General features: G+C 40.1%; 1 pseudogene across 1 annotated transcript; it reads left to right on the forward strand.

Annotated features, from left to right (window-relative positions):
- Positions 1-17206: 17206 nt before the first annotated feature.
- LOC144331117 (actin, cytoplasmic 1 pseudogene) lies at positions 17207-18381 on the forward strand (annotated as a pseudogene). The gene has a single exon (XR_013398030.1). The product of XR_013398030.1 is annotated as an actin, cytoplasmic 1 pseudogene (transcript).
- Positions 18382-21814: the final 3433 nt, after the last annotated feature.

Here is a 21814-nt window from a genome sequence, read left to right on the forward strand (position 1 = left end):
GAATCCGTGGAAGCTCTGAGCTTATTTTTCTGCAACTAGACGGTCTCATCTGGGGGCAAAGTGAGACAGTGACAAATCATCAGGCATTAGATTTTCATACGAAGCACACAGCGTAGATCCCTCATACGGGCAGTTCACAACAGGGTTCATGCTCCAATGAGTATCTAATTCTCTGACTGGTCTGACTGGAGGCAGAATTCAGGCGGTAATATGAGCCTTGGGATGTGGCTGTAAACACAGGCGAAGCTTCCCTGGCTTGCCTGCTGCTCACTTCCTCCTGTGTGGTGTGGCTCATAATAGTCCATGGACTGGTCCCAGTCTGTGGCCTGGGAGTTGTGGACTCCTGCTCTGGGTGGTCCTACCATAGATAAAAAAGTAAAGTAAGGAATTTTTGATCACAAGAATGCTAAGCACAAGTCGTGTTACACATGCTTGTCCCAACAAGGTTTCACTATTACTGACTTCATTCCTCCTCATTTGAAGTTGGAAAGAGATACATTTACTTTGTTGGAACAAGATGTGTTCTACCTGCTAGTTAATTGTCATGGTAACAGTAATTTTGTTAGAACAAGATGCTCTGCTATCATTTGCCAAAAGATTGCCATAATAAATATACAAATTGCCCCACTCTAGGCTCAGTAGATTATAATAAAAGTAGAAAAATGTTTCACAATAACAAAAATGCTAGTATGCTAGTGGGTTGTGGACACCTGATACATTGTATAATCCAAACTGTAGGAGGACACCTTTAGCTATCTATCACAGAGCTTCTGTAAGGTAGGTTTCATAAGTTGCGGGAGACAAAGATGGAACAGATGTAGTTTTGATCTTTAAGGTGCTCGTGATAGAGCTGTCTCCATTTCTGTGCTTTTTCAACAGAATTTTCAAAGAACACATTTCTATCTATGTTTTCACTTGTCCACTTAACAAATAACCATCAAATATCTTTTAGATACTAACCATTTTTGTAATGCTACAGAACACAAACAAAAATACAGACAGGAGCTTGTTATTATCATTGTCGTTTTTATTATTTTACTACTTTGTTCGGTGCTTGCTGTGTGCTAGATGCCCACTGGAAGCTTATAATTATGATTTATTATATATTGATTATGTGCCAGACATATGTGATGAGGAATAAAAGTTTTGGAAAAAAAACAGGTGTGATTTAAGGTAAACATACAGAGTGAGAAGAATTTTTCTAGGTAAAGAAGCAGAAGAATAATGTTTGGCAGAAGGAACATGGAACGAGTTGGTGTGTTTGCCAGAAGGAACGTCTAATGAGATTGCCTGTTTGGCAGAAAGAGCAGCAAGTGCAAAAGACAAGATGCTTGAGTGAACTTTTCAGGGTTTCTAAGCAGTTCACTTTTGCTAGTACCAAAAGTGTGAGATACCAGAGGTTGGGAATGAGGTGAATACTTAGCTAAGGCAAATTTATGGTAGACGTTTTAATACTGTAGAAATTAGTAGGTCTTATCCTGTGGGCCATAGGAAATTTACCAGATAGAATGCTTTGGACTGCAAATACTGATGAGCAGTGGCTAAAACAGTAGGAACCAGAGTTGTTTTGGTTGTTCGGTGATATCTTAGGTATCCCACTTGTTCCTCTTTCAGCTGTGCTGTTGGCAGTGTTTTATTCATGTCTCCTTTCAGGGTTGGCTAATCGCAGCAGCTCCAAACATCTTGTTCTCACAGCACAACATCACAAGAGCTGCTTTTCTTCACATGTGTCTTTTAAACAGGGAGAAAACTTAGAAGCATGCAAGGGGCTTCCTGTAACATTTCATTGGCTGGGTCACATCACATGCTCATTCCCAAACCAGGCACTGGGAAGGCAAATATGTGATTAGCTTAGAATAAACATTTCTGTTTCTGAGGCTGAGGAGGGGGATTGAGATAATAAATATCCCAATAGACTTGTGTTTCTTCTGCAAGAAAGAATAAGGCATGGCTATTGCAAGGGAGCCCACAGTGTTTGCTGCAGAGGCTCATTGGAGACATTTGAGCAGGGGAATTGCATTATTAAATTTTAGTACTAAGGCCTTCTGGTCATGGTGTAAAACGAGTTAGCAAGCTTTTTCTGTAAAGGACCAGGTGGGTAATATTTGAGGTTATGTGGTCTCTATCATATCTACTTACCCTGCTGTTGTTTGCTGTTGTAGTGTGAAAGCCACGATGATTCTATGTAAGCAAACAGGCATGACTGAGCTCCTATAAAACTTTATTTACAAAGCCATAGGCAGATTAGATTTGGCCTGTGGCCTATAGTTTGCTGGAATTGATGGAAGGGAACCAGGTAAAGAAACCAGGAGACAAAGGAAGCTTTTGCAGTAGTGAACTATAGTTTCCTTGTCACACATCCTTGGACTAGTATCAGTGTATTAGAAGGTTTTCACCCATCCATGGTGAAATAAATAAAGTTCAGAATCTCAGTTACTCATTTTAATATGTTGGCCTTTTTTTGGTGTTATGCTTTTTTCATTTGTTTTGCTTAATTTTTTTCATGTAAAAAACGCATTAATAGTTGGCATTTTCTTTTAAATAAAAACCATTTTGTAAATGTTTATGTTCCCAGTGGTAGTGGGAGTATAAAGCAGAGGCAGAAAAGAGGTATAGTCAATATGATTTAGTGATAATTGAGTGAGAAAGGTTTGGGGCACAGAGAGAAATGTCAGATAATTTCCAGCTTTCCAGGTTGTACACTAGTATTTAACCTGGATGTGAGGCTTTCATAATCTGCCTTCTGCCCCACTCTCCATCTTTAGCCCTTTTCCCTGTGTGCCCTTTCTCTGGCATTGATGACCTGCTGGTAATGCTCTGCTCACTCATCCTTCTATTGCAGGCAAATCCTTTCCCTCTTTTAGGCCTCGCTTCTGCCCTTGCTGCTGCATGGCATGCTGTCATCTTTTCCTGCCTCTACCCTTTTAATCTGGCTAGCCTCAATATTTCAGTCTCTGCTTAGGCATGTGTTCTAGAAAAGCCATCCCTGACATGCCTTATTTTCATTCTTTTTAAACCCTAATGCCTAGCATGTATGTAGCAGGACTCAGTAAGAAATTTCTGAGTAAAATGTGAGTTAGACGATGTGCAGGATTGTCCTCTGCAGTCTTGGAGCAGAGGGGACAGACACGTGGAGGAATAATGCACAGTTCGGGTGGTAAAGATGCAGTAGAAAAATCATTGAAGTACTAAGGCAGCCTCAGGGAGGGAGGTACCTGTTTATTTGGGGAAAGACATGCAGAATCAAGGAAGACTTCACACAGCATTGTTTTAAGAGATGAAAAGAAGGCTGAGTGTGGTGGCTCATGCCTGTAATCCCAGCATTTTGGGGGGCTGGAGCGGGTAGATCACAAGGTCAGAAGATCAGGACCATCCTGGCCAATGGTGAAACCCCATCTCTACTACAAATACGAAAATTAGCTGGGTATGGTGGTGCATGCCTGTAATCCTGGCTTGACAGGAGAATCACTTGTACCAGGGAGTCGGAGGTTGCAGTGAGCTGAGAATGCACCATTGCACTCCAGCCTGGTGACAGAGTAAGACCCCAGCTAAAAAAAAAAAAAAAAAAAAGAAAGAAAAAAATAAATTTGTCAGAATCCTGGAGGGAAACATTTTAGATGTTAGGAAGACATTGTACACTAATAAAGGTGTCAGTCAGTAGTAATTTTGGAAATCATTTATAAGGTACTATTTTTGCAAAAAACAGGAGGCAGGAGAGACCCTGTGGGTGAAACAGGAGGATTTCATTTAGGTACACATCAGCTCAGCAGATTTGCATCCAAAAGCTGAGCCCTGAACAAAGGGAGGGCTTGGCTTATATAGGCAAGCTTCCAGAAGCAGAATAAAGGCAATTAATCATATAGTGACAGTTTTGCAACCTCAGCATAGCCTGTGACCTTGCAGCTGCTTTGAAGGAAAACAGAAAGTTGCAAAATATATGCATTTATAAAAATAGCTATGAGTAAATGCTAAGGGGAAGGGGAGACGGGAAAGGAATTTGTTTTCTTAACCTTGCTCTGGGATGTCTGGAGCCCATACCTGTGGGCTCTGGCTTCTCAGACAGGGTCACCCTGACCTTTCCTGGGTCCTGCCTGTTGCTATCCTTAGAGTCAGAGTAGCTAAGTGCAGGAAAACTAAATTTTCTTTTCATTACATTTACTGCTTCACTGTTAGGAAGTGGAGAACAACATACCGTGTCACCTTACATGTTTCTACTGTATTTTAAAGTTGTGTTTCTGGTGGTTTTGTTCATTTCTGTTGGGTGGATGAATTTGTGAGTGAATCACATCAGGTATCTCCCCAAGTGGTTTGTTGAAGTTTTGGATAATTATTTCCTAAGTAACTATTTCATGAAAGACTAAACCCTGAATTTATGAAATAAAATAAAATGTTGTCTTAAATCTATTTTTATAAAGACAATAGTTTTTAACTGTTCTAAGTGGTTCATTTTAACTGAATACATGGATTTCTCAACAGAACAAGACTTAAAGCTGACATCAGAGGAAGAGTCACAAAGGCTTAAAGGCAGTGAAAATAGCCAGCCAGAGGCATGGAAACTTTTAAATTTAAATTTTTGATTTAATGTTGTTTTCTTTGCTTTAATAATATTAGATAGTCCAAATGAAATTACCTTTCGGGCTAGGTTTTGAGAATCAATAGATTCTTTTTTTTAAGAATTTAAAAATAGATTCTTAAAATTTATTTTAATAAATTCAGCAATCTCATTAACAGAAGAATCAATGGATTCTAATTGACATTTGATATTTAACTTCAAAAACATAACCACTGTGAAATTTAAAATACTCTAATTTTGCAGTATTCTTATTTAAAATATTCTTATCTGCCTTTTTGATTAGCTTATAGCTAATCTTTCCTTTTGGAATAGAGGCAAAAACAAATTCCAGAACTTTGTTCTTTTATTTTTAAAACACCCTAACATGATAAAGTAACATCAATTATTGGATTATATTATTAAGCAGTAGAATTATGAACTATGTAATCCTGATGGTCCCTGAGCTGGATTCATGGTTAAGGAGCAATCATGGCTAGTGATTGAAAATCTGCAGTTTTCTATTGTCAGTCACTGATACCAAGGTTAAAGATATATTCTGCCTTGTGGTCTCTCATTGACCTCAGCGTTTCTGTTCAGGGAGGGAATCAGGTTCATAAAAGCAACCCAACTGCCTATTCCAAGAATCACATCTTGCAGAATGGGACCTTTGGTGTTGATGCACAAACACAGTAACATTCAAACTTACTTCAGTTGCAGAAAATCAGTACAGATTATCAAACAATTTTATCCACTGTCATTAGTACACATTATAGAACTGGACTTAAGCACATAATCTAGATTCATAACACTCTCATATTACAGCATATAATTTCAATTAAAATTTAAGAATTTGCATTTCTTTCTGTTTGGTGTTTATTTCAACTCCTAATAATTTAAAGCGTGCGTACAGTTCAGTTAGGAATCTTTTAAAAAAAGGACTTCAGTGCAATGTAGGGGCTCACTAGTTAGGGTTTCGTGAGGTAAACCCTTTTCAAGTGAGGAAGCCTTTGAAACACTACAAATCATCTGCTAATTCGTTTTTGGTAGATCTAACACATAACAAATTAAGTTTAGTCCAAACAAATGGTGAAAAGTTAAGTTTGCTGGTTCATGTTTTTCTTCTCCCTTTATCTAAGGTGAATTATTTTTCACATGTTAGAAGCCAGTGATGTGGCAGTAGCTACATGTAGATTAAAAAGTTAATTCTTAATTTTAATTATTTAATTATTTTAACAGTTAAATTTTAAGTTTAATTATTTTCTTATTTTTCATTGTCCATACTTGATTACTGAAGAATAAAATTATTTTAAAAACATAAATTCTGAAAGAGGAGACATCACGGAAATACAGCAAGCAGATTAACCTTCTGTTTTTGCATTTGCAGAAAATGTCTGAAGAACCAGAAATAAATAAGGATTGTGATAGAGAGGTATACCTTTATATTCAGATGTTTCTGTTGAATTAGATTTTTATGTTACATTGTTTAACAAAGTGTAGTAAGTTTAGGCATACATGATCCTATCGTGTAAGTAGCATAAATCACCAGTGAAAAATTTAATATTTAACTCAGAAAGAATTCTGTATACTGAGTTTTAAAGAGATGCAAACCCTAGAGATGTTCTTTCATTATTATGGAATAATCCTGAATGGTGCCTTAAAATGCTAAGTAATGCCACTTTAGGAGCTTTGGATCAGTCATTTTATCTTTCTTGGTTTTAGTCTGATTATCAATAGATAATGTGGCTAAAGAGGACAGTTTCTTATTCTGTGTATTTTCCAGCTGGAAAATTGTATGGCTATTGAATGTGAAATCTGGGGAGCATCTCATTTTCTGGAATTCCACGCTTGTGCCTCAGCAGCTTCACTCTGCTCATTGTGTTGTGGTGAACTTTGGTTCCCATGTTTCAGTGAGCACAATCATGTTTTCGATATCCCAGGAACCAAATGAAAAAGGAATGATCAAAGGCAGTGGGAGAAGAATATCTTAGTGCAGAAAAGGGCAATCTTCCTTTCTACTCCTGAAGCCCCACAGTGTTTCATCCTCTAAATCTGACCGTTGAATGTAAAATCTAGGTGGTAAAGACAGGAGACACAATTTGCGTCTTTGTCTTTTTATGTGTGTGTTCCCACGAGTCAAATGGGGTAAATACATATATAAGATTCTGAAGAGTGGTTGGGAATAAAAGCATAAAATGAAGGAGGGCCCTTTTTGAATTTTGGAAAATTCTGTTTTATTCAGTAAAACAGAAATCAAGCAAACGTTTCAAAAATTTTAGTGAGATACTAATGATAATTACATCATAAAATTATATGCTACTAGTTCTGTATATATGATTAAATTTAAATGTGAAATATTTTTAACGACTAAAATAATGATAAACTGTTCAAGTGATAAAATCAATTGAAAAGATCCTTTCTATTCAATAAAACGATAACCATCCTTAATATCAAACTTCCACTCAAGGTTGAAGAAGAAGTGAAGAAGCACAGAAGTAATCATGTGGGATTACCAGAAAACCTGACTGATGGTGCTGCTGCTGGCAATGGTGATGATGGATTAATTCCACAAAGAAAGAGCAGAACACCTGAAAGTCAGCAATTTCCTGACACTGAGAATGAAGAGTGTCACAGGTAAGCCTCTGGCAACATTTAACAGGAGACAACCATGTGCTGTCAAACTAATCCTAATTTGGGCTAATATTCATGATGAACACATTTTATACTTTTACTATGATATTCAGCCTTGCCTGGTAATCAGAAAAATGAAAATCAGCAAAGAATGAGTTACCATTTTTTCCGGTGATTAATTTATTTGAAAAATAACCAGTATTGGCAAATGTGAGGGAAAAGGCATTTTCTTTTTTTTTTTTTTTTTTTTTTTTGAGACGGAGTCTCGCTCTGTAGCCCAGGCTGGAGTGCAGTGGCCGGATCTCAGCTCACTGCAAGCTCCGCCTCCCGGGTTCACGCCATTCTCCGGCCTCAGCCTCCCGAGTAGCTGGAACTACAGGCGCCCGCCACCTCGCCCGGCTATTTTTTTTTTTTGTATTTCTTAGTAGAGACGGGGTTTCACCGTGTTAGCCAGGATGGTCTCGATCTCCTGACCTCGTGATCCGCCCATCTCGGCCTCCCAAAGTGCTGGGATTACAGGCTTGAGCCACCGCGCCTGGCCAGGCATTTTCTTTTCTTTTTAGTGAACTTTTATTTTAGCTTCTTGGGTACATGTGCAGGCTCGTTATATGGGTAAACTGTATCATGGAGGTTTCAGCTACATAAGAAGCAAAATACCCAAAAGGTAGTTTTTTGGTCCTCTCCCTCCTGCCATGCTCCATCCTCAAGTAGGCCCCAGTGTCTGTTATTCTCCTGTTTGTGTCCATGGGTTCTCATTGTTTAGTTCCCACTAATGAGTAAGAATATGTGGCATTTGATTTTGTGTTCCTACATTAGTTTGCTTAGGATAGTGGCCTCCAGCTCCATCCATGTTGCTGCAAAGGAAATGGTTTTGTTGAAAAAGACATTTCATACACTGTTAGTATACATGTTGAGCATTAATTTAGTGGCATATTCACACACACATATATAACATAGTAAGGATATATAATACATGTAAAGGATGTTTGTATAGATATGTTACATATATACTTACCTATATATTTATTACAGCATTATTATATCAAAAAGTTGGAGCTAGTCTAATTCCTTATCAATAGGAAATAGCTCAGTTTCCATACCCCCAAAATAAGGTAGTATAAACCATTTTTTTTAAGATGAGGTTAGATCTAGAGAGTACTGATTATTTCACAATTAAAATGTATTTAAAGCATTTAGTTTGATGACGCATCTTAAGAATTCTTGTTAGAATTCTTGTAATATCTGCTGTGTTGCAAATGGAAGCTACATGCTACATTGACACTGTACTTTGTTAGCCACAAGATTGCTAGTGACTAAATTTGTGTTGTCAGTGGCCTGAGTGCTGAAATATTGGACCCTCAATCTGAATATTGCCGAGGGATTATACGTGGGGATCTAGATTTAATATAAACATTTCAGTGTATTGGGTAAAAATTTTATTAAAATACATCAAAGGATCTTTTATCTGCTGAACCAGGAGTTGTCCAGCTTTTTCTGCAAAGAGCCAGTTAGTAAATATTTTAGGCTTTGTGGACTATATATATTTATTTTCTTGAGACAGGGTCTTGCTCTGTTGCCCAGGCTGGAGTGCAGTTGTGTGATCACGGCTCACTGCAGCCTTGACTTTCTGGGCTCTAGCGATCTTCCTCTCTCAGCCTCTCTACTAGCTGGGGCCACGGGTGTGTAACGTCACACCCAGCTAATTGACTCCATGGACTGTAGAGTCAGTAAGCCTGGCTGCGTTGCAAGATACTTGACTTATAAAAACCGGCAGTGGGCTGGATTTGGCCCACAGGTGCTTATTTTCCGACCCTTGTGCTAAAAGGAAGGTGCTGCTAATGCAGTGACTCTTATTTGTAAAAGTCCCCTGCGTGTGACATTATCCTTCCTTTGAGAAAAGGATATATTTCAGTATTCACCTCACCGTATTTTTCAACAGTGGCTTCATAAAATTTTTAAAATAAAAATAAGATTATTTTCTGCATTTCTCCCACTTTATTCCTGTTAGTAGAACTCAGTATTTTACTGTGATCAATGACTTTGTATATTTGATGAGTATCAACTCTCCTAGAATTGGCTGATTTTTATCAAGCAAGAAATACTCTCCCTGAAACTTTCAGTATTTCTTGGTCTTTATGTATCAGCATGGAGAAAATGATAATCAGCTTATGTAATCTAGAAATGTTCAAGGGACCTTTAGTATCTCAGTCTGGCATTTTTTAATGCCATATGTATATAATTTTTATAAACTTTAAAATACATAATTGTTATATAAAATTTGAAAACTCCACCTGCTATATACAATTTGAAAACTGCTATTGCTTGTCTATCACTTTTCCATGACTGTGGAAGAAAATTACATGATTCTCAGTCATGACTGTGTTAAGTATGATGTCCTTAAAAGAACTGTCTACACTCACAAACTCAGGTTTTCTTTCTGTTCACTCTTGATCTCAATGCCAGTAAGTCTTCGGTGTCAGCACTCCTCCAAAGTTGTTTTTCTCAAGGTTATCACTACTTTTTTCTGTAACTAAATCTAGGCATTTTTTCTTACACCTCATTTAATCTGTCAGCAATATTTGAGCCAGTGAAGGACATCTCCTCCCTAACGGCATCTTCACTAGGCTTTCAGGACCTCACCCCCTCAGGCTTTTCCTCCTGCCTTTCTAGTCCATTCATCGTGGTCTGTTTTGCTTGCTCTTCCTCATCTTTCTCCTTTTGGACGTTGTTGTTTCCCAGAGCTCAGTCCTCAATCTTCTTTCTCATAACTTTTTTATTTTTTTAAGACGGAGTTTCGCTCTGTCACCCAGGCTGGAGTTCAGTGGCATGATCTTGGCTCACTGCAACCTTTGCCTCCTGGGTTCCAGTGCTTCTCCTGCCTCAGCCTCCTGAGTAGCTGGGATTACAAGTGCACGCCACCATGCCCGGCTAATTTTTGTATTTTTAGTAGAGACAGGGTTTCCCCATGTTGGCCAGGCTAGTCTTAAACTCCTGACCTCAGGTGATCTGTCTGTCTGTGTTGGGATTACAGGCATGAGCCACCATGCCTTGCCCCTCATGACTTTTTCTACTGTGTATGTGCTAGTGATTTCCAAATGTATGTCTCCAGCTCAGGTCTCTCTCCTTAATTCCAGATCTCTATATCAGCCCGCCTACTTGACATCTCTATTTGATTCGCTGTTGGGTATCATACACTTGTCAGATGCAAAACTGGGCTCCTGATGCCTTCCAGAAATCTACAGCTCATGTAGTCTTTCCTCCTCTGGTTAAGGGCAACTCTTCCAGTCGCTCTGCCAAAAACCTTGGTGTCATTCTTGACTCATCTTTCTCTCTCTCTGACACCTCACATCTAATCTCTCAGTAAATGCCAGGCCTACCTGAAGAATATATCCCGAAGCCAGTCATATCTTGCACATCTGAGCCACCCTCATCTGCAGTCTAGATGAGTGTCGTAGACTGGGAATTGATAGTTCTGGTTTTTAAAAACTTCCCCTTTCATCAATTCTTAACTTAGTGGATGGATTTAAAACATAAGTCAAATTGCGTCATTCCTCTGCCCCAGCCCTTCTGATTGCCTCCCATTTCACTCTTTGAGTATGTGACAGAGTTCCTCCTAATAACCAAAAGGCAGTAAACCATCTGGCATGTTACCTCTCCTGCTTGAACTTCTGTTCCTTACCTCTTTGCTCTGCTTCAGCCACACTGAGCTTCTTGCTATTCCTTACCTATCCCTAGTGCTTAGACTCTAGGCACACCTCTGTCTGCCCTTAGAAGTTCCCTGTGTCTGGATATTCGTCTAGCTTTCCATCTCTTCAGTTCTTTACTTAAAATCCCCTTTCTAAGAAGAAAAGGGGTAAAAGAAACACATTAAGGAATAACCACTTTCTGAGGAAGAACCGTGTACCAGCACAATTCCTAGTCCAGAGAAAAATGAAGGAAAAGGAAAAAAAGAGAGAGAACGATGACTAGCAGAAAGGAATTACAATTGTATCACCAGGACACATCATGCTTAAGATTCAGCTGGGAGCCTACCAGGGATGCTGTCTAACATAATCAAGGGAAGGTTCAGTGCAACAGTGGTTTATCATCTCTAACTTTAAACCTGTTTGTATCTTGACATCAACTCTGTTAACATCATCACTTTCTAGAGTCTTTGATATACAAATACAATATTCTTTGTATTAAAGAAAAATCCTCTTTCTCAGCAGGGGCTTTTCTGGCCTCCCAACTTTCCCACCACCCTCCTCGTCAAACACATAAACATTTCATTTTCCTGCTTTAGTTTTTCTCCTCTAACGTACTGTGTATTTTGCCTCACCTGTCTGTTGTATTGTGTGTTTATCTCACTCTCATGAATAGGGGTTTTATTGTTCATTACCATATCCTCACTTCCTAGAAAAAGGCCTAACATATGAGACGTAGCTACCTAATAAATAGTTATTGGACAAACGAGTGGAATTTATCCTGGATATGTTGTTTGATTGAGTCTCACTTAAAAAGTGTTTGACAAGGTTCATTTTAACAATTTTGCCAGGTGATTATATGCGTTTTTAAAATTCTTTTGGCACTTTATAATACGCTACATTGTTTATATTAATATTTTTTCGCTTAGGGAGAAAAGCCCAATATTGTGGTTATTCACTATTCTTTTACTGGTAATCATGATAATTGCAATTATGGTAAAATGAGTGAGAGGAATTGCAGACTTTACTGGTATTTTATTTATTTAGAGACAGAGTCTTGCTCTGTCACCCAGGCTGCAGTGCAGTGGCGTGACCTCAGCTCGCTGCAACCTCCGCCTCCTGGGTTCAAGCAATTCTGCCTCAGCCAGCTGAGGAGCTGGGATTACAGGTGCGCGCAACTACGCCCGACTAATTTTCGTATTTTTAGTGGAGAGGGAGTTTCACCCTGTTTGTCAGGCTGGTCTTGAACTCCTGACCTCAGGCAATCCACCCGCCTCGGCCTCCCAAGGTGCTGGGATTACAGGCGTGAGCCACCACGCCCGACCACTAGTATTTTATATTAAAAACTATTAGAGTGGTAAATTTAATGGACCACAAATTCTTTCCAAGGGATTATGGACCTTTGGTATTTGAAATAAAAAGTCAGAGTTGGAATTTTTTGCTTCCTCTAGTAAGACGTATACTAGTCAGGCACTGTCTAGTCTGATGGAGCAGCTCTTGCTGCTGGGCTGTCTTTCAGAAGCAAGCTGCTCACATGGATATGGGTTGGTGAGCAAGGCCAGTGGTCATTGGTGGATTGACTAGATTTTGAACTGGCTCTGGGTGGCTTCTTGTTACCATGGCTACAGGTCAATTCTTTCCTAAGTTGAGTCAACTTTAACCAGAAATTTTCTGTTCAAAAGTTGCCTTCCATTAATTATGTTCAAAATGAAACTTTTTAATATTCCAGAATTGTAGACTTAGAGTTTTGGTTATGATGGATTGGTTAATAATAGCTCTCAGGATGATTTTTTTTGATACATCATCTTAACCAGAAGAATTCTGTGTATAATTTATTTCTTGAAAATAATTGTTTTGTTTTTGCTTTTGGTATTTTTAGAAGCTTTTGCTCAAGTCCTAACATAATCTCTAGTAGGAGATTTTAGTCTCCTTGTCAGTTCATGTATGTATATGGTAGTGATATTCTCTCTTTTTAAATTCCTTTTCTTTTCTTGTTCACTTTCTTCTCTGTACAGTAATCATGATATTGTTATACATTTTTATCTCATTAAAAAGTAGTTACAATTTTCTGCTGGCAAATCCAGCTTTTTATATATTTTGACTGAATAAGTTAAAAGTGAAGAAAATTTACCAGATCATTTTATTTTCAAATAAAATCATAACTAATAAAAATTACCATTTTTGAATTATAAATAATGACATTTAGATATTTTAAAAGTAAGGATACACCCCCCAGTAGTTTAGCTTTGTGTTTCCATGCAAATCTCATGTCAAATTGTAATTCCCAGGTGTTGAGAGAAAAGAGCAGGTGAGAGGTGATTGGATCATGGGGTCAGTTGCTTCCATGCTGTTCTTCTGATAGTGAGTGAGTTCTCAGAAGAGCTGATGGTTTCTTAAGGGGCTCTTTCCCCTTCACTTCTCTCTCTCCCTCTCTCCTGCGGCCTTATGAAGAAGGTGCCTGCTTCCCCTTCATCTTCTGCTATGGTTAAGTTTCCTGAGGCCTCCCCAGCCATGCCTAACTGTGAATCAATTAAGCCTATTTCCTTTATGAATGACCCAGTCTCAGGTATGTATGTGTATGAATTACCCAGTCTTGGGTATATGTATGTATATGGTGTGTGTATATACACACAGACATATATATGATATATATATGTGATGTGAGATATATATATATCCATTTTCTTTATTCCACTTATCAGTTGACGGACACTGGTTGATTCTGTATCTTTGCATATTGTGGATTGTGCTGCAGTAAACATATGTATGCGGGTATCTTTTTGAGAGTACGATTTCTTTTGTGTAGATATCCAGAAATGAGAATTCTGGATAAAATGGTAGGATCTACTTTTAGTTCTTTGAGAACTCTCCATACTGTTTTCCATAGATTTGTACGAATTTGTATTCCCACCAGCAGTGTATAACTGTTCTCTTTTCACCACATCCACACCAACATCTGTTGTTTTATGATTTCTAAAAGTGGCCATTGTGGCTGCAGTGAGGTGATATCTCACTGTTGTTTTATTGTACATTTCCCTGATGATTAGAGATATTTAGCATGTTTTTATATGCTTGTTCACCATTTGTACATCTTCTTTTGAGAAATGTCTATTCATGTAATTTGGCCACTTTTTAATGGAATTCTTTGTATTTTTCCTGTTGATTTGTTTGAGTTTCTTGTAGGTTGTAGATATTAGTCCTTTGTTAGATTCATAATTTTCAAATATTTTTTCCCATTGTATAGGTTGTTGGTTTACTCTGATGATTATTTCTTTTGCTTTGATGAAGCTTTTTAGTTTAATTAGGTCTTATTTATTTTCATTTTTGTTGCTTTTGCTTTTTGGGTCTTCATCATAAATTGTTTGCCTAGGCCAATATTTTCGGGTCTTAGGTTTAGGCCCTTAATCCATCTTGAATTTATTCTTGTACATGGTGAGAGATAGAGATCCAGTTTCATTCTTCAACATGTGGCTATCTTTTTTCCCCAGCTCCATTTGTTGAATAATGTGTACTTTCTCCAGTGTATGTTTTTGTATCCTTGCTCAGAGATCATTTGGTTGTAGTGACTTTATTTCTGAGTTGTCTATTCTGTTCCATTGATCTAGGTATCTACTTTTATACCAGTGCCACGCTGTTTTTGTTACTGTGGCCTTAGAGTATAATTTGAAGTCAGGTCATGTGATGCCAACATATTTGTTCCTTTTGCTTGGTATGTCTATTGCTATTCAGGCTCTTTTGTGGTCCTTCATAAATGTCAGCATTTTAAAATAACTTTGTGAAGAATGACATTGGTACTTTGCTAGAAATTGTATGGAATGTGTAAACGGCTTTGGGCACTATGGTCATTTTCACGATATCAGTTCTTTGAGTCCATTAACATAGGATGGATCTTCATTTGTTTGCATCATCTATTATTTTCTTCAGTGGTGTTTTCCAGTTATCTTTATAGAGATCACTCACCTTTTTCATTAAGTATATTCCTAGGTATTTCACACTTTTTTGCAGCCTTTGTAAAAGGGATTGGATTCTTGATAAGGACTCTCAGCTTGGTCGTAGTTGGTGTATAGTGGTGCTACTGATGGTATTCATTTAATTTGTAACTTCTGAGACTTTACTGTTTCGTTTATCAAATCTCCCATTACCACCCAAGCTCCTACTCCTGTTGGATCAGCGGTGGCATTAGATTGTCATAGGAGTGTGACTTGAACCCTGTTGTAAGCTGCTCATGCAGGGGATTCAGGTTGTTCACTTCTTATGAGAATCTAATGCCTTATGATCTGTCACCGTCTCCTGTCACCCCCAGATGGGACCATCTAGTTGCAGGAAAACAAGCTGAGGCTCCCACTCATTCTGCATTTTGGTGAGTTATATAATTATTTCATTATGTATGAATAATAATAGAAATAAAGTGCACAATGAATGTAATGTGCTTGAATCATCCTGGAACCATCCCCCACCTCAGGTTCCTGGAAACATTATCTTCCACAAAACCAGTCCCTGGTGCCAACATGGTTGGGGCAGCTGGGTTAACAGATGTGAGACCCCTTTGCCTTGTCTAGGATTCATGTGCAGATATACATCGTGTGAATGACGTCTGATGGCGCCATCGTGCCCTGTAGATCATTTTAGGGACACCTCCAGTATTTCATGAAAATTAAAATTTCTTCTAGTGATGACCAAAATGATACTCAGAAGCAAGTTTCTGAAGAACAGAACACTGGAATATCACAAGATGAGATTCTGACTAATAAACAAGAGCAGATAGAAGTGACTGAAAAGAAAATGAATTCTGAGGTATTTTCTTTAGTTATTTTCAAATTTTTCATATATGTATATATTTAAAACATGATATATTTTGGAAATATAAAGGATTTTTAAGTCTCATATATGTGTGTATATATTCTATATATCCTTTGTCATATATCTACATATGTACATATAGGATAAAGCTATGTTCTGAATTCAACTCCATTTGCCTGCAGCAGTCGAGCAATGGCCTCAATCCAAAGGAGAAGCATTTGATATTTTTCATCAGAATTGATGATCTTTCCAATATCAAAAATAAGTTTCGCTAGTAAAAACAAATTTTCTAGTTTTTGGACATGGGTTTATTTTTTGAAAATATTAATAGAGAAGTGAATTGATTATTTTCACTGATAGGAAAGTCGGAAATGTATAGCTGGGTCAGAGGCCACATTGTGGATGTCATTATCCTTGCTTTTGCAGAGAGGAACAGTTTGCTCCGAGAAGTTTCTCATTTCAATGCAAAGAGCTTTGAAAACAATGACATGCCATGATACACATTTATTGATAATTTATTGATAAATATTTTGTTCCTAGAGAAATAGTTCAGTGTATTTCCCCTATTTCACACTTACTACTGTTTCAAACATTGTAAAGAGGAAAGAAAAGTTATTGCAATGGCAAATAATCTCGTGATTTCTAAGAAAATCTCTCTAAGTTCCATCTTATTTACCATTCGTAGTTTGAAATAAAAGGCTTCTTTTGTATTTATGTATTTACACCATAGAAGTAACTGTGATTTTGTGGAGGATCACTAGAAGTAGCATCAGGAGACCTGGGGAAAATCCTGCATCTTGTATATATTTTTTGACCTCTCCTTTTAAGAATCGTGATCTTAAATGAGTTCAGTGTTGCATGTAGAAGTCCAATGCTTAGATGCAGACGTGTACAGGGTAGAAGGGTACAGTGCTTAGATGCAGATGTGTACATTGTAGAAGGGTACAATGCTTAGATTTAACCGTTATGAATAAATGTCACTCTTATAACTGAGTATAAAAATATTAGAAATGTAGAATATCAGTAAAATGTTCTTCAGTAAAAGGAACTTAAAGAATTTAACCTCTGGGTTTTTTTGTAACTCAGAGAAAGGCTTTATAAATTCTGAGATTCTTTAAAATCCTCTAGTGATTTATTTTTCATAGTCTTTAAATAAATACTTAAAATTTTGGGAATTTACACTCTATTAGGTTTGAAATTTTGTCCAATTTTTTTTCCACTTAAATGTCCACTATGGGGATTCTTTCATTATACAAATACACATGTTATTTTTTAATTTCAGAAGAAATCATGATATGTCATTCTATTGAGTGCTAATTAAAAGTTCCCTTTGTTTATTTAGCTTTCTCCTTGTCCTAAGAAAGAAAAAGATCTCTTGCATGAAAATAGTACGTTGCAGGAAGAAATTGCCATGCTAAGACTGGAGATAGACACGATGAAACATCAGAGCCAGCTAAGAGAAGAGAAATATTTGGAGGAAATTGAAAGCACGAAAAAAGAGAATGATGATCTTTTAAAGGCTATGCAGTTGAATGAGCTCACCATGGATGATGATACCGCGGTGCTTGTCATTGACAACGGTTCCGGCATGTGCAAGGCTGGATTTGCGGGCGACGATGCCCCCCGGGCTGTCTTCCCTTCCATCGTGGGGCGCCCCAGGCACCAGGGCATAATGGGGGGCATGGGTCAGAAGGAGTCCTATGTGGGCAACGAAGCCCAGAGAAAGAGAGGCATCCTGACCCTGAAGTACCCCATGGAGCACGGCATCATCACCAACTGGGGCGACATGGAGAAGATCTGGCACCACACCTTCTACAACGAGCTGCGTGTGGCTCCCGAGGAGCACCCCATCCTGCTGACCGAGGCCCCCCTCAACCCCAAGGCCAACCGCGAGAAGATGACCCAGATCATGTTTGAGACCTTCAACACCTCAGCCATGTACGTGGCCATCCAGGCAGCGCTGTCCCTGTACACCTCTGGCCGTACCACTGGCATCGTGATGGACTCCGGTGACGGGGTCACCCACAGTGTTCCCATCTATGAGGGGAATGCCCTCCCCCATGCCACCCTGCGCGTAGACCTGGCTGGCCGGAACCTGACTGACCACCTCATGAAGATTCTCACCGAGCGTGGCTACAGCTTCACCACCACCGCTGAGCGGGAAATCGTGCGTGACATCAAGGAGAAGCTGTGCTATGTCGCCCTGGACTTTGAGCAGGAGATGGCCACAGCGGCCTCCAGCTCCTCCCTAGAGAAGAGCTACGAGCTGCCCGATGGCCAGGTCGTCACCATCGGCAATGAGCGGTTCCGCTGCCCCGAGGCGCTCTTCCAGCCTTCCTTCCTGGGCATGGAATCCTGTGGCATCCACGAAACTACCTTCAACTCCATCATGAAGTCTGACGTGGACATCCGCAAAGACCTGTACAGCAACACAGTGCTGTCTGGCGGCACCACCATGTACCCTGGCATGGCCGACAGGATGCAGAAGGAGATCACCGCCCTGGCGCCCAGCACAATAAAGATCAAGATCATTGCTCCACCGGAGCGCAAGTACTCCGTGTGGGTCGGTGGCTCCATCCTGGCCTCGCTGTCCACCTTCCGGCAGATGTGGATCACCAAGCAGGAGTATGATGAGTCAGGCCCCTCCATTGTCCACCGCAAATGCTTCTAGGTGGACTGTGACTTAGTTGCGTTACACCCTTTCTTGACAAAACCAAACTTCGCAGAAAACAAGATGAGATTGGCATGGCTTTATTTGTTTTATTGTTTCAATTTTTTTTTTTTTTTATTGACTTGACTTAGGATTTAAAAACTGGAATGCTGAAGGTGACAGCAGTTGGTTGGAGTGAGCATCCCCCAAAGTTCTACAATGTGGCTGAGGACTCTGATTGTACATTGTTCTTCTTTTCAATAGTCATTCCAAATATTGTGAGATGCGTTGTTTCAGGAAGCCCCTTGCCCTCCTAAAAGCCACCCCACTTCTCTCTAAGGAGAATGGCCCAGTCCTCTCCCGAGTTCACACAGGGGAGATGATAGCATTGCTTTCATGTAAATTATGTAATGCAAAATTTTTAAAATCTTCGCCTGAGTACTTTTTGATTTTGTTTCATTTTGAACAGTTTTCATGGCCCCCTTTTTTGTACCCCAACTCGGGGTGTATGAAAGCTTTTGGTCTCCCTGAGAGTGGCTGGAGGCAGCCAGGGCTTACCTGTACTCTGACTTGAGAAGAATTGGATGAAAGTGCACACCTTAAAAAAATTGAATGAGGAAGCACAGTATTTCAATACAGTAAACAGCTTAGCATTTTGACAACTGAGAATAAAATGCTCAGTTCTGGACAATGTAAGACACACCAAGGAAACACTGGAAATGGAAATTCAGTTATGTCATTGTGGACTGGCTACTGCTCTACATGACTGTGACCAAAGTCAGATAGCTAAAAGAGACTTCTTTCCAGAGAACAAGACATGAACAGGTTTATTTACAGAAAACAGTGAATTCTCATATATCTAACCTAAAATATAACAGATTCTTTCTGAACAAGTCTAATGTAGAAAGTAAAATCAACAGGCTGAAAATTAAGCTCCATCAAACAAGATAAACTCTGAGAGAAAAGATAGAGCAGGCCACCATCTTTCCTGTTCAGGCAACTTAGTCGTTCCAGCCTGCCCCGACCAGGGACAGAAGAGATCCCGCAGCACAGAGCAGCTGCTTTACCAGACCACTGCCAGACTGATTCTGTAAGCAGGGCCCTGATCCTGTTCCACCTCACTGGACAGGACCTCCCACCTGGGGCCTCCAGCTACCCCCGCCAGCATTCCTTGGCCAGTGGAAATTTGAAATGTTCCTGGGACAGAGCTCCCAGAGAGAGGGACAGGCCACCTCCTTTGCTTTTTGGATGACTAGCTGTTCTGGCCTGCAGGCTTTGGAGAGCCCAAGCTGACAAGGGATGGAAGAGGTACCACAGCACAGCCATGCTACGAAAATGTGGCCAGCCTCTTGTTTACGTCAGTCACCGACCCCATTTCTGGTCAGCGGGTGAGGTCTTTCAACCAGGGTCTCCGGCTACCTTGACTGCTGTTCTCTGGCCGACAGAGGTCTCAGGCCTCCCTGAGTCAGAGCTCCCAGGGGGAGAACCAGACTGTTTACTGTTTGGGTGACTCAGCCATTTTAGCCTTAGGGCTTCAGAGTGTCTGAGGCAACCAGGGGCTGAAGTGAACCCCCAGCACAGCACAGCTGCTCTACAAAAATGTGGCCAGATGTTTTTTTAAAGCAAGTCCCTGTTCTTTCTCCTGACTAGGTAAGACTTCTCCACTTGCCTCCAGACATGTCTCACAGGTGTGTTCAGATTGGCAACAAGTTCGCACCTCAGTGGTACAGAGCTCCCAGAGGAAGGGGCAGGCTATCATCTTCCCTGGAAAATACGAGGCAATTAGGGATGGGAGAGGACCCCCAGCATACCACAGCAGCCCTACAGAAAAGTGGCCAGACTGTCTGCTTGATGGGCAGGTCCTCCTGGCCTGGGTCTCTAGCCAGCCCACACCAGAGCTGTCAAGCGAGCAGCAACTGCTAGTTCCCTGGATAGCTTCCAGGAGCCAATGAAATCCTTTCTGCCACGGTCTCTGCAGTGGAACTGCCCTTGCTACCCTCAGAATATCAAGGGAGCAAAGACCCCAAGTGCCTTGACAACACCTCCAATAAGCTGCAGTTTATTGGAGCAAGCCAGTCCATCTCCCATGTGCATGACATGCCCTCCACTGCTCATCACCAGACAAGCAACCCTGGCTTGGGCCCACAGCACAGACCCTCCATCCTGGGCTGATTACACTAGTGATTGCTAACTCACATGTCTCTGGGATGGAGCACCCAGGAGAGGAGCAAAGTGGTGGAGCAGCAAGTCAGGTGATGTGGAGCCCAGAGGGCAGGGACAGCTCTCTCTCTAGGGTCCACTTGCTCTCATGAGACACTTTATCCCAGCACTTTAGGAATGCTGAGGTTAGACCAGCCACATCTCATGTACAAGATTGCCCAGCAGAGATCAGGTCTGAGAGTTCCCCTCTTTAAAAAGGGGACTTGCTTAAAAAAGAAGTCTGGCCACGTTTGTGTAGAGCAGCTGTGCTGTGGTGGGGGTTCACTTTTGAAAGAGTTCTCCTCTGAGACCTGATTTTGCTGTACTTGCCCTGACAGCACAGGGGAGTGCAGCACCCACCCCAGCCTACACCAACTGCTATTGAAGAAAAGAATTTTCAGCCTAGAATTTCATGTTCAGCAAAATTAAGCATCATAAGTGAAGGAGAAATGAGATCCTTTTCATACAAGCAAATGCTGAGGGAATTCAGTATCACCAGATCTACCTTATGAGAGCTCCTGGAGGAAGCACTAAATAGGGAAAGAAAACACCACCACCAGCCACTACAAAAACTCACTGAAGTACACAGACCAGTGATGCTAAAAACCAACCACATACACAAGTCTGCAAAATAACCATCTGACAGCATAATGATAGGATCAAATCCACATGTACCATTACTAACCTTAAATGTAAATGGGCTAAATGCTCCAATTGAAAGACATGGGGGCAAGCTGGATAAAGAACCATACCCATTGGAGTACGCCATCTTCAAAGAACCCATCTCACATGCAGTGCCATACATAGGCTCAAAATAAAGGAATGGAAAAAAATCTTTCAAGCAAATGGAAAACAGAGAAAAGCAGGTGTTGCACTCCTAGTTTCTGACAAAACAGACTACCATTAAAGATAAAAAGAGGACATTACAAAGGTGGTCCTGACCTTTGAGAAATCTCATTATTGCTTGATACCAACCTAGGCTATCTTTATTGCCCAAACCAAGACGATAATTTGCTGAGGTTGGGGAGCTTAACAGAGAGCCTCTGATCTCCCAAAATTTGGTTGAGATCTATGGTTGATTTTGTTGTATATCTCTTTTCTAAAGTTTTACTCATTTCCAACAAGGATGGCAAGTTTTCCTGCTTCCATGACGATGGAGAGCAGGCACCTCCTTTCCTGAGTTTCAGCTTCTTAAGGGAAGGTGAGTGTAAGTTTTTTCCAGCTTCTAAGAGGGCAGAGAACGATGACTAGCCTGAACCTTATTTCCAGGTAAGTAGCTGAATTAGAATTTTGTCTTAAAAT

Source organism: Macaca mulatta, chromosome 9 (genome assembly GCF_049350105.2).
Source record: "Macaca mulatta isolate MMU2019108-1 chromosome 9, T2T-MMU8v2.0, whole genome shotgun sequence".
Classification (NCBI taxonomy): Eukaryota; Metazoa; Chordata; class Mammalia; order Primates; family Cercopithecidae; genus Macaca; species Macaca mulatta.